The sequence below is a fragment of the Perca fluviatilis genome, chromosome 9 (assembly GCF_010015445.1).
Source record: "Perca fluviatilis chromosome 9, GENO_Pfluv_1.0, whole genome shotgun sequence".
Taxonomy (NCBI): domain Eukaryota; kingdom Metazoa; phylum Chordata; class Actinopteri; order Perciformes; family Percidae; genus Perca; species Perca fluviatilis.
This window is the reverse complement of record NC_053120.1, coordinates 34,029,797-34,042,928: the sequence shown is the minus strand read 5'-3', so window position 1 is coordinate 34,042,928 and position 13,132 is coordinate 34,029,797. Positions and strand designations below refer to the sequence as shown.

Sequence of the window (13,132 nt, the reverse complement as noted above, 5' to 3'; positions counted from 1 at the left end):
TGAAAGAAGCCTATTGGCTCTGTTTTCAACTGATCTGTCTGAGGTCTCTATAACAGCAGTATAACTGCCTTCGGGTCAGACTCGTCAGCATGGATGTGGGAGGGGGCTGGGCTGTGTGGATGTAGGTTGTGGTTGACAGGGAGGAGAGAGACATGAATATTAAAATGTCGTTTTTTCCAAAACACAAAACCAAAGTCAGGAATCCTCTTCACCCAATATGAAAAACTTCTGTTTTCCAAGTTAGATAAAAAAACAACAACTGATGATTCTACAAAATATTTGTGTATGGATGAAGCAAACTATATTCAGTGTTTTTATTTAGGCTAGCTATGAGCTATGTTACTGGATACTGGTTACACGGCGTTCGTCATTCGACTGGTCATGGCTGTTTTCCCAAGATGGCGCCTGCCTGTATACCGAACAGTACTGTCTTTATAAACTATCTTTTTATCTGTATCTGTACACTTACAAACTTCTCAATGCTTCGGTTTACAGGTATGGATCCTCATTATGCTACTGTGGAAGTGTGGTGCTATTTTGACCCTTGTTAGTGGTATAGAAATAGCGATTTCTTTTTACTTTCGCGTGCCCCGATGACTAGCGTTATAAGCTAATTAGCGGTTTGCGCTAAAACTGGTCACATTCGATTAGCATGAAAACATATTCCAGAGAACGGTCGACTCGGTACCCATGTGTTATTAACCCCTAGGTTCATTTTGCGCCAGAATTGTCCTTTAACGTGGGCCATAATGGTGGTACTTAGAGAGCCTAAGGCCCGCGACAGACTGGATGCGTCGCGTGAGGGTGGAGTTTCTGTTGCGTATCAGCTGCGTGGCGGCTGCGGGGATTTTTCTGTCTTTACACACCAGAAACGTGTCTGACGCGGCGCTGCAGCTGCTAGCCTTGTCTGTACACATGTATGTTTCCCATTGATTTACTGCACTCAAGCAGCAGTATACTTCATGTTAGACATAAATATATACTGATTTGATTACAGCAAAGACAATGTCGGCAGTATTGACAGCAAAATAGGCTATAGAATATTTTGTTCTGTATTGACAGGTGCAATATTTGAAAATTGATTTTTTTTAAATTACATTTATATCTGCATTTATGTCAAAACCTAGAGACTTTCAAACATCAACATGTCATTTATTAATATGTATTTGTGTCAAAATGACATCTAAAAATGTTTTCCTATTCTATTTTGCCCGGAAACACTGCGTCGCGTCGCGCCGCGTGAAAAATAGGCGTCGGTCCTATTTATAGCAGGCACGCGTTTTCGGCGCGGCTCGAGAGACGTGCGTGTCACGTAGGCAGTTTGCAAGCTCTAACCTGTTAACATGGGAGCCGAAATAAAAACGGACACACCTTGCAGCTGACACGCTCACGCCACTCATCCAGTCTGTCGCCGGCCTAATATATTCTGAAGTGGTACATGGTGTAAAAAGTTTCAGAACCACTGGGTTAAAGTAAGGCAATTAAAGCATTTATTGTTTAAAAAAGATTGTGGTTATGATTAAAAATAAGAAAACAATAGTTGCTTGTGACAGAAAACAAACTCCTGTTTGACTGTGAGGTGTATTTTCATCCTATTTTATCTGATCATTCTATATAACATGTATTTGAGCTTTATCTGAACATTTAGGACTGGTATCTAAGATTCGACAGGAGACCTCGTATGAACTTTACTCTACTTTCAGAAGACATCTGGGATGCGTTATCAATGGCCTTCAGAGATAGAGCCAGTTGGCTTGTAGCCATTGGTCAAAGTATTGTTTCCTCCCCCATCTATGTTATAGAATATATACCATGTTCAAACAAAGAAAGCCAGAGTGACCACTGGACAATTGGGAAAACAGGTCCTCTCCAAGCTCTGCAGAGCTTGTACATGATGCTGATTTCTTGAATGTGAATAAACCTTTATAAACAAGAAACAGTGTTGGCGGATTCCTCTCCACACAGCATTGCACCATCGCTACCAATTACACCACATTTCTGGCGACGAGAATGGGATGAAGTGTCTGGTAAGACTCTGATGAAGCCGGGCTCTGAGTATTCAGAAGGAGGGACACATTGAGCATGCTCAGCACCGTAGCTGACAAAGTAGTCTGAGGTATAACGGGATTCCTGGAAGTTGGAGGTCAGTCCATTGATGGGGTAATGCTTTGCATCCTCTTTCTGAAGCATTTCTAAATGTTCCCAAAGAATGTCACCCACAAAATCAGGTGCTAAGTCCAGAAAACGCTCCTTCCCCATCGCACAAAGGCTGGCTCCGTTCATGCAGAATTTGTCAAAGTTGAAATTCTTCAGACTGAACTCGTTCACTGTCCACGTTAGCCACTCAGCCACATGGTTTTCAGTCCACTGTCTGGGATCTTTGGGAATACCCAGCCGCTGCTGTTCCTTTGTGAAGCCACTGAAGGTGGCCTTCAGGGCCTGGGACATCATCTCTTTACTTCCTGGAGTTAGCAGGGGGACATCTCCACACTCCGGATCATCCATTTTTTCAGCCTTTATGATTGTTAACGTCGGTTTCATATCGACAGCTGCCGTCATGACCATCAGATCAGTTTGACTTAATAACGCCGCGTCCCTCTTTTATTCTAACAGCTCCAAAAACACAATATATACCATGTTCAAACAAAGAAAGCCAGAGTGACCACTGGACAATTGGGAAAACAGGTCCTCTCCAAGCTCTGCAGAGCTTGTACATGATGCTGATTTCTTGAATGTGAATAAACCTTTATAATCAAGAAACAGTGTCGGCGGATTCCTCTCCACACAGCATTGCACCATCGCTACCAATTACACCACAACTGTGATCATCCACACCAAAGTCTTTTTTTTTTGTGTGCATCATGCCCATCCCCCAGCTTAATCTCCACACCTCTACTTTCCTCTTTGCTAAATGAAGAACACAGTACTTCCTCCAGTGACACTGAACTTTGCCACATGACATGCAGAATCGCCTAATATGAATGTAATTCCCAGGGATACTGGGCTGTGGAGGCCAAACCAGACCTAAAAGAGTTGATACTGGAGTTCTATTCATCAAGTAGCCAGAAATGCAACTCAGATAGGATGATAATGTTACTGTGTGTCATCAGGACAGCTTTGCCGAAGCTGTACGATTTTAGAAATGGTAAATTCCAACTCATTCTGTATAAGTAAATTGTAGCATTGGTTTTACATCGCAATGCAATTCACAATGATTTATGTGCTCACACTTTAACTTGCGGTCCGTTCTGGCTAATGAAAATTGTCAATAAAGATTCTTTTAAAAGCTCAGAGGCGGCTAGAAGTTTGTTTGCTGGTCACAATGCTAAGAAGGCAGGAACGTGCTGCCTTGATCAAGCAAAGAGGCATGTATGCAGTTGCCACAGCTGTTTGCCGCTTCGACCAGGCGCAGTGAGAAAAAAGAAACTAACCTTTGGTAAACAACCTGTGGCTCGCTTTAGCTGTGCAAGAGCTGGAAGTCGGCCGACCAAAATTTCTGTCACGTCAATAATTCATCCCAATGTCAAAGCTTAAAATTAATCATGCGGCTCAGAAATCAGGTCAGAAACGGACTTTAATCATACAATGTCTGACACATTAACCGTATAGGTGTTTGTGTCTTTTAGCTTGTTTTAGAGTTCTTTTTCTTCCTCTTGTTGCCAAAGATAGTGTTTTTCCAATTAAAATGCAGTGCCTGTTATCTGCACAACTGCAAGCTGACAAATAATAAAAATGGCAAATGTGTAGATCATTGCCAGCCATTATCTAACGTCTGGCACTACGCTCCTGTGTTCCCAGCAGTCTGAGATACACTGCCTTTGACTTTTCAATGGATGATAGATATCTGAAATAATAGTTCTGTATGTTTGTGTATGTCAGGGTGGTGATTTCTTCTGTCTAGCAGCACATTATTGCACCAAAAGTGATGTCGTACTGAATAGTAACAGAGGCATAAAAAGGCATAAAAGGTGATGAAAGTTAGGGCGGGTGGGTGGAACTCTATCCCAAGTCACATTAGAAATTTTAAAACGTATGGGTCTTTTTAAATGTAACTTAAAGAAAAGGCTAACAAGTAGTCAGCACTGTCAACATTAATTTAGGCACTAAAACTTGCTGCCATCTTGTCTCTCCTGGTCTGCCTGCCTGTTTTTGTCTGTTTCACTATTGTATAGTTAGGCAAATCTTCTGTTGCTTGTTACTGTCCCAGCAATGTTGTTGCTAGATTTAGAACTTTTAGACTTATTAAGACCCTGCAGAAAGCCAAAGATGACGTCCTCAAATGTCTAGTTTTGTCCACAATTCTAAGATATTCGGTTTATTGTCATAGAGGACTGAAGAAAGAAAATATTCACATTTAAGAAGCTGGAATCTGAGAATTTATATTTTTCTTTCTTAAAATGTACTCAAACTGAATGATTGAGTATCAAAAAAGTTTAATGTAATTAAATGTTAAAATGTAGTAGTAATGGATTAATCTTTGCAGCTCTAGTGTCATGTGTAACTACCAGTATTAGGCTATGACAAAAGTCTACATGTGTTTTATAAAAAGCCTATAAGATCAAATAAGGGACATGTCTTGTTATAGTACGTGGGCTCACTTTTCTTACAACTGTTAAAAAGGTCATGGGCAGCATGTCTTGTGCTGTTAAAACCACAAGAGGAGTGTTCTCTGATGTGGTCATACATCCTACTCCAGATACACACACCGTCCCATACTGCATCCTTTCAACACAAGCAGCAACACAGCCACATACCACACACACACACACACACACACACACACACACACACACACACACCATATTAAGCAGTTCATAAGCTAGACCACTTCTCTCTTTGGCACATAAACCTCTCTGCTTTCCTGGAAGGCGGGTTTGTCAGGTGGCATGTTGACGGCACAGGTGCTGCTGTTCTCTGTGACAGGGTTGGACTCACTGACACACATGCATGCCTGACACACACACACACACACGGTGTGTCTCAGCAGTGATGTCATGGTTCTGTTTATGGAGGATTATCTGGATGCCATGTGTTTCAGTGTGTATCCTGCAGTTGTCTTTTGCCACCTGACTGACTGCACAACAGACAGGGCGAGTCTGACACAGCTGTTCAGCCTTGTTTAGAATCAAAGAGCTACAGTATAATACAGCTTATAAAATAAAGCTACAGTAAAATGAAATCACTGTAAAATCAATCCTGGAATTGCACACTTTCCCCCTCAACCATTTTAACTTTGGGCATCCACTGCTGTTACAGTAGACTAAACATAACGTAACATACTGTGCGTCATCTATTCTCTCTCCACAATTTCCTGTCTTTATTATCTAATAAATATGCATTAAAAAGAAAAGTTGAAAAATGTCAATCTTGCACCGCATAGTTGAAACTCAACACACCTGTATCATGTTGTGTATTATTTTAACATCAGTTTGACTGAATTATAAAGTGAATGCCAACTGATTGGATTTGTCAAGAATTCTGATGAAGAGAGAGGAAGAGGGAGAGAGGGAGTTGTGAGTGACATATATTTAGGTTATGCATTAGTCTCAATCTCAAAACAGAGTTTTTTATTCAACACAGTTGGGGGCAGTTAAAAAAGTTAGAGAAGCAGGCTTGTGGTAGCAGAGTCACTGGTTCCAAACTCGGTCCAGCAAGGCACCTTATCCCAAACTGCTCCAGTGGAGCTGGCTAGCACATCACACTGTGGTTGTACTGTGCTGGTTAGCCTCCAGGTGTGAATGTATGTAACTGTGAGTGTGATCAGGAGGTCCCTGTGTGTTGTCATTACATGTTCAAAGACCACGGGTCTCCCTTTAAGGTATATTTACAATTAGACAGTGATAACTACTGGATTTTCTGGATAATTATTTTTAAGCCCTCAGCAGAATTTATTCACTTAAAGTGACCATATTTTAAATGTTTCTGAAACTGTGTAATTTTCCATCTGATGATCATAAATGACCTGTAACAGCAAATGAGACTAACAGTGAAAAGAACGCTATTTTTATTTTTATTAATGCCTTTGCCATTTTTTACGAGAAGTGACGGAATTTTTTACGGCAGGTAGACGATGCTACAGAGCACACATTATGATGGGTCACAGATTTTGGTGTAACACCGGAAAAGCCTGTTAGTGTATCCAGCCAGGTAAAGGGTAGCTGGGTAGCTGTTATTTTAGAAGTTATCTGCTGTAGTTATGGCTGATACTGGGGTAGGCCAACACAGAAAAGAAGGAAATTATACAAAGTACAACTAACGGTAAAATCTAAAAGGGAAAGTGAAAGACAACAGACAAAATCCGAGTCACACTCGGTCGGGCTTTAAACAAATGGAGACAATTACGGGATTGTAAATTATTCAATACTGACCCAGAATTAGCCCTCATGTATGTTGTATGTCTATTTCATTCATAAAATAACTTTAGATTGCGGGATTTGGTTGTATGTCAGTAGTCTACATTAAATTACGTCCCCCTTCCGTTTAATTTTTTTAGTCTGTGTTTGTACTTGTTACTATTTTCTTTTCGCTTGTGCCCCTGTACTTGTGTAAAGCTTCATTGGGTTTCATGAAATGCGCTATATAAGTTATTATTACGTTGGTTGCTACGACAACGTCTTAATGCTTTGGCTTGTGACACAGTGATAGTGATACCCAGTTTAGCTCACGATACATCCAGGCTAAGCTACCATTTGCAAAACTTGAAACGCAACGATGCATCTGTAATGTATTCTCTTACTGTAAATGAATGATTTTCTGTCTGAGAAAAACATACATCGCTACTATATGACCTCCCTGTAACGCTAACTCCTAGACCTTTACGACAGCAGTGTGGTAAAAACACAACCGCTTTTGTCCAAATGGGCCGCTGAAATCAACATAAACTGTAAGTTACATATAGCCTTTAAATGCAAGCATTTTTTTACCAGGCAAAGATTTGATTAACTGCAAATATGAGGCATGTGTCTAAATACAATTTTGATCAATCAGATTACTACAAACAAGTCTAACATTTACTATGGGTCATATGTTGCAGCAAATGTAAATGGACTGTATTTAGGCTTACAGTCTTAACGACTACTCAAAGCGCTTTAACATACAGTATATATACAGTACAGGAACCATTCACAATTCACATACATGGTATGTGGTACAAGGTACAAGGTGCTGTCATACAAGGTGCAACCTGCTCATCAAAAACATTCACACACATTTAAACTCCAATGACGCAGCCCAAGACATGGAACTGTAGGACCAGTGATCGAACCACCAACCTTTCGATTGGTAGGTGACTGCTCTACCACCTGAGTGACAGCCGGCCAAGAGACATCCTGGTGGGTCACCTGTCTGAGACACAAACCATCGATGCACAACATCTTTGATTTGATTCTAACATGAACATGAATTATATTTATTCCAACGAGTCCTCCAACCTATATTCTTACCCGCTAATACGACCCACAAGTTTGCCAAATTAGCATCCTTACCAATGGCAGCAGATCAATACGTCCTCACACCTAAATGTTACAGTCAAAGTTTTAAACACGTGGTTAACATTGTTAAACGGTACCAGTTTGGTTTAGGAAGGTTGATTAAAATAAGTACATTTGTGTACATTACTGAACTTGCGTACGTGGTGTAGAATGTGACGTAACTAAGTTACATACGTAACTTAACTTACAAGCAAACTAACGTACGTAAGTCAAATGAGTAAACAATGACTTTTGGTTTTACACAGGAAGCGAACATCGGGCTACTGGGTGAAAATCCTGTGTTTGTTTGACCCATCCATCCAACCCGACCTCCTCCCTAAGCGGACTTTCTCGCTCTTTATACTAGCAACAGTGGGGTATCCTTTTGTAAAGCTACAGCCACAATGATAGATTGCCATACTTTGTTTCTTGCCCTTTTATGACAAAAATGAATGGTACTGAAACAGGACCACAGACAGATAGTTGGAAAGACAGTGTGATATTCTATAGATAGGGTTCAAAGTTGGCTTGTCTGAGACATATTTCGTTTTGAGTGTTAGAATGAGTGCTAATGGCAGGGAGGTAGAGACAGCTGCTGTAAATGGTTCAGACCAGACTATGTGGCTCCCCACAGTGAAGTAATCTTAATGGAATGATCCAGACTGCTGGGAAGTTATTTTAGTACATTGAATTAAATATTCCACTGAACTACAGTTTACAGCAGCTTGGCGGTAGGTTAATTGAATTTAAATTTGGAGAAAGTGTTTTGAGACTATAACAGCTAATTTTGCATGACAAATCTTTCAAATCAATTATTCTGTTTTTGTTTACTCCTTACTCCTTAAAATGTCCAAATAATACGATAATAATAATACGTCCAAATATCCAATATATTGTCATATTCAGAATAATAGTGGAATATTGGTGTACATGTAAACGTACTCCCAAAATGAGTGAAATGACCGTTTGATTTACTGCTGCACAGTGGCCGTTTTAAACACGTGACCGGGACGTTATTAACGTAATTATGTGACAGTTCTGTTTAACGTAAACGCCGCCGTTTTAAACACGCAGTTAACTTGTGAAACAGAACTAGTTAAGTTTAGGCAACAACAATATTTCTTTAGGGTTAGTAAAACATCAGGCATTGGCTTAAAATGAGCCACGTTTACCAAAACGAGGACGTAACAGAGGTCATTTCATCACAGCCTAAGGTCCGTAAACCTCAAAAAGTGACGTGTGACATATGGTTTCACACGGGAGTGAAAGTCCTGTGTTTGTTTGACCCATCACCACCCCAATCTGCCTCCTTGCGTGGAATTTTGCACTCTTTTACTTTCTCAGCTCGCTTCTTTGTTTGCTCTCGTAACAACTACTACAGCCACGAGAGGTCGCAGCATAGCAAGAAACGTCAGTATGGGTCGTTGTGAGCTGCTTGCACAATAGACCTGTTGTTTTCTGGGATAGGACTGTCTGGATATAACTCCACAGTGATAAGTGAGAGCTTTTACATGTTTTGTTCTAAACTTCCAGTGTTGATACATGGCTGAGAGTTTGGTCTGTGCAACATGCTGCGCAGAAACATTGAGGCAACACAAGACACATTGCATTGATTTTGTTTTCATTTCTGTAATCAGCAAAGTCTATTTCACAGCAGAGCTTTACCTATTAGTGGAACTACTCTTCACTTTTCTACCGCCCCAACTTTTGGGCAATGTAATCAAAAACCTTCTTGAACACCAACATGTTTAGAGGACTTTGCTCCCTTAAATGTTTTCTTATTTTGTCAGACGGTGAGAGCTTACCTTCAAATACTGCTGAGGTCAAAATGTTTCCTGGCTGCAGGTGTTCATTTTGTATTTTAATCCCATGGCATGTTAAAAAGTGTCCTCTAAGCTGAGCCAACATGTGTTATTCTGTCTATCAGGGACTGAGCAGCCCTCAGCATGCCTCCCATACTGCAGACTGAGGGACACTGCCCCTCACTGCTCACACTAATAATCAGTCCCCTTTCACACAGAGATTTCACAATAGCGCTGCAACGAAGGTCTGCCGTTATGTCAGCTTTGTTAATTCACACAGAACCAAGCAAAGGCGGTATAATGCCACCCCACTGTGTGATTTCACATGCCGGCATTCCGGGATCCAAACAGGCGTGGCGTGTAACACAACAACATTGGCGTATAGTGTGTGTGAGCTGGTCTACACCGTTAATCAACCACGCAAACCCCACTGGACCCACAAAACTGCCTACAAAAAAGGTGTGATAGCATTACAGTATATCATATGTATGAACATACAGCATGAGAGAGGATACATGTGTATGTGTGTGTGTGTGTGTGTGTGTGTGTGTGTTGTGTGTGTGTGTGTGTGTGTGTGCTTAACAGAGGCAGAGACGAGAGAATGAGAAGGTGGACAATTGCACACAATGTAGTTTTTAGTCTCGCATTGCCAGACCTATCTTCACAGCGCTGCGGAGGAATGTCTAGCAATAGGAGCATACCCTCCTGGATAGGATAAAAAACGCCCTGGGTTGCTTGCATATCTTTAAACCAATCACAATCGTCTTGGGCGGCGCTTAGCTCCGTACGCAGCGAAAGTGGCTCTGCAAAATAGTCTCGGGAAGGCACTTGTTTAGGTGGAACATTTGCACCCCGCAAAAGAAAACGCCACATGCAATATTAAATGAAGTTAACTGTTCACACAATACAGTAACGTGAGCTATTTTAATTAGCTGGATACATCGTTAAACGTCATTTGCCCTTACCAGTGTATGGCCTTGTGTATTTTGCCCATAGCAAATCCCCACCAATAGTCCCAAAACGTCCCAGTTAGAGAGTAAATGCCGTAAACATATTATTTGTAAATCTTTACAATCATTCCGGTTCCGCATCAAGCAACATTAACCGGTTCCGGTTAATGTTGCTTGATGCGACTGGAGTTTAAAGTAAACAGCTTGTGGAAAGCGAACCGTCGTCAATCCAGACTATGTAGTTATTTACCTTTTGGGCCTAATCTTTTTCTTTTTTCCGCAATATTTGGTTAGAGAGGTTTCTTTGTGTAATAATGCCTGTATAACCTCAACCCTGTAATGCAGGCAGCTCTAAAGCTCACTATTTAACACTTTATGCCTACTTGTCATTTTTAAATTTCAGTTTTTGAAGACATTAAATGGAAAGTTATAGTCCCTTCATTATTTTCACTATATATAATATGCCAACAAGGGTGTTACAGGTCTTAAAGAGTAACTTGCAGTTTGAAATGTTAAATGGATGCATTGTTTAAAACGGCTGCTTTTTCCACTGAATTTTTGCCTTTTTTCTGGTAAAACATATAAAATCATGCATTAACTTTTTAAATGGTAATTTTCAGAAAATGTTAAGTATACATTTAGGATAAAATCCACCTTGTTGCTCTTTCACATTTAAAAAAACAAAAAAACAGATGATGAAAGCATTTCTTAAGCGCTGATGTGGACTAAAACAGATGGTCACAGTGGTCTCACCCTGGGGTGCAGTGAGCGCCGGCCTTTCTGAAGCTCCTCTGGCGTAGCCTACTGTTGCTGTGTTTATGTCCGAATGTGACTGACTGGCTGAGATGACTGCCTACACACACGCACGCACGCACACACACGCACACACGCACACACATACATAAGGACCACAGGATGATGTGCAATCCAAAAAGCAAACAGTGAGAGAATTGGAGGAAGTGGAGGCTTTGCTCACTTTCCTGATGGTGGGAGAGGGCGGCTGCAATTAGAAGTTTCCAACCAGTTCAAACTGCAGCTCAGTTGGAACTTTGACTTAGTGAAGGCAGTTGTTGACAGTTTCCTCATGTTCATTCAGGTCAGACACTTGAAAAATGCATTATTTGTTTTATAACAAAAGGGCCTTTTTCTGTAATCTTTTATCCATGTAAAAATGTTTGACCTTAGGTAAAACCATAGACTGTTAATATGTCATTAGAAGACTTGCGATTGAGGCCATGAACTCTCTTACTGAGGTAATATATCAAGGCAGAAGTAGGGTCATTTCCCTACAGACTTCTATAGAAACTGACTTCTTTTTGGAGCCAGTGGAGTTCCCCCATGCTAGAAATTAGATTGAATGCAGGTTTAAGACACTTCAGCATTGGCTTGACTTTTCAGGCCTGGAAGTTGCCGCTTGACTTAGCCTAACAGGAAGATCTGCTGAAACAAAGAGTCTACAGCCATGCTAGCAGCTCTGTAAGGCTTTACATAGGCACAGTGCTGCTTTGAGTGAATTGTCAGCATGCTGCAACATGAATGTGAACATTGTAAGATGTTAATGATAGGTACTGTCTAATGTATGCCATGTTTCCCATATTATTAGCATGTCACTTTTGCTAATTATCTCTATACACAAAGTAAAACTGAGGCTGATTAGAATGTATTTAGTTTTGCAGGTATTTAAACCAAAGTATTGGACAAATTAAAATGTAGACGTGATGATGATAGAAGATAAAAAGTCAGGGGTCTCCAAAATTATATAGCTATTGAGTCATTTCACAAAAAAATCACAAATTTCAACCTCATGGTGGCACTCAATAGTTATATTAGGATTCATTCTCTGGGCACTATGGATATACTGTATGTACCAAATGTCAAGGTAATCCATCCAAAATTGTTGAGATATTTCAGTCTGGTCCAAAGTGGTGGACCAACTAACTGACCAACATTCCTAGAGCCACGCTACTAGAAGTGTGACAATATGCCATGAGGATATTCTCATAAAAAGATCATCAAATCAGGGCGGCCTCTAGCTCACCCAGTATAGCGTGCTTTGCAGCGGCCTGGGTTCGAATCCGACCTGCGGCCCTTTGCTGCATGTCATCCCCTGTCTCTCTCCCCACTTTCCTGTCTATCCACTATCTAATAAAGGGAAAAGCTCAAAAAAATAAATAAATAAACGATGATCAAATTGACTATCAGTCAAATATGTAAAAGATGTTGCTCTCGTTAGTAAAGATGCAAATACACTATTAGGGTATTATAAAATGATCAAAGAAACGGTGTATTAAGCAGGGTTAGTGAATAAATAATGCAGCCGTTTAAAGCATTTCTAATTCTGACTACCATTATCATGAAAGGCACAATATCCAATTTTACCATAATGTGATATTTGCAGGATTGATGAAAAATTAAGATAAATCTATCTTTATATATGTATAAAACAAAATTAATTACTTCATTGTTTACCAAACATGTTTGGTATTGCATAATCTACACATGCACTGATGACAACAGACCAAAATAGTTTACCTTTTATTAGTAGTTTTACCATAGGTAACAGCTGCATTGTTACTGCGTGTGAAGAATCGTAACAGAATAAAAGTTATACAAACATGCTTTAATGGGAAATGTGTTCAATCAACAGGGTCATCATGTAATAAAAGGGATTTGTATAGAAAGGAGCTCCTCTGCAGTCTGACTGCCACCACTAGATGGAAGCAATGAGGTGATATGATTGTGTTGTGACAGTGGATTGTGGTTGTACTCTTGAACAAGGCTCAGCAGGTGGCAGCGTGGAGTCATACATGTCATCACAGAGGGGATGCTGTTTGTCCATAGGAGGCACTATATCCTTTACCTTCACTATTCTCTTTCTCTTACACACACACACACACACACACACGGGCAG

General features: G+C 40.4%; 1 protein-coding gene and 1 pseudogene across 5 annotated transcripts in view; both read right to left on the bottom strand.

The window, feature by feature from the left end:
* Positions 1 to 11,039, bottom strand: part of si:ch211-247n2.1 (calcium-activated potassium channel subunit beta-2) — a 31,686-nt gene extending 20,647 nt beyond the window's left edge. For 2 of the 5 annotated variants that reach the window (XM_039811413.1, XM_039811416.1), the window contains exon 1: positions 9,275 to 9,464. The gene's annotated coding sequence lies outside the window, so the exon portion shown is untranslated. Of the gene's footprint in view, positions 1 to 7,271; positions 7,345 to 9,274; positions 9,465 to 10,974 lie in introns of those variants that run through there. The other 3 variants (XM_039811419.1, XM_039811415.1, XM_039811418.1) reach the window with 3 other exon arrangements.
* Positions 1,986 to 2,647, bottom strand: LOC120564931 (annotated as a pseudogene).
* Positions 11,040 to 13,132: the final 2,093 nt, after the last annotated feature.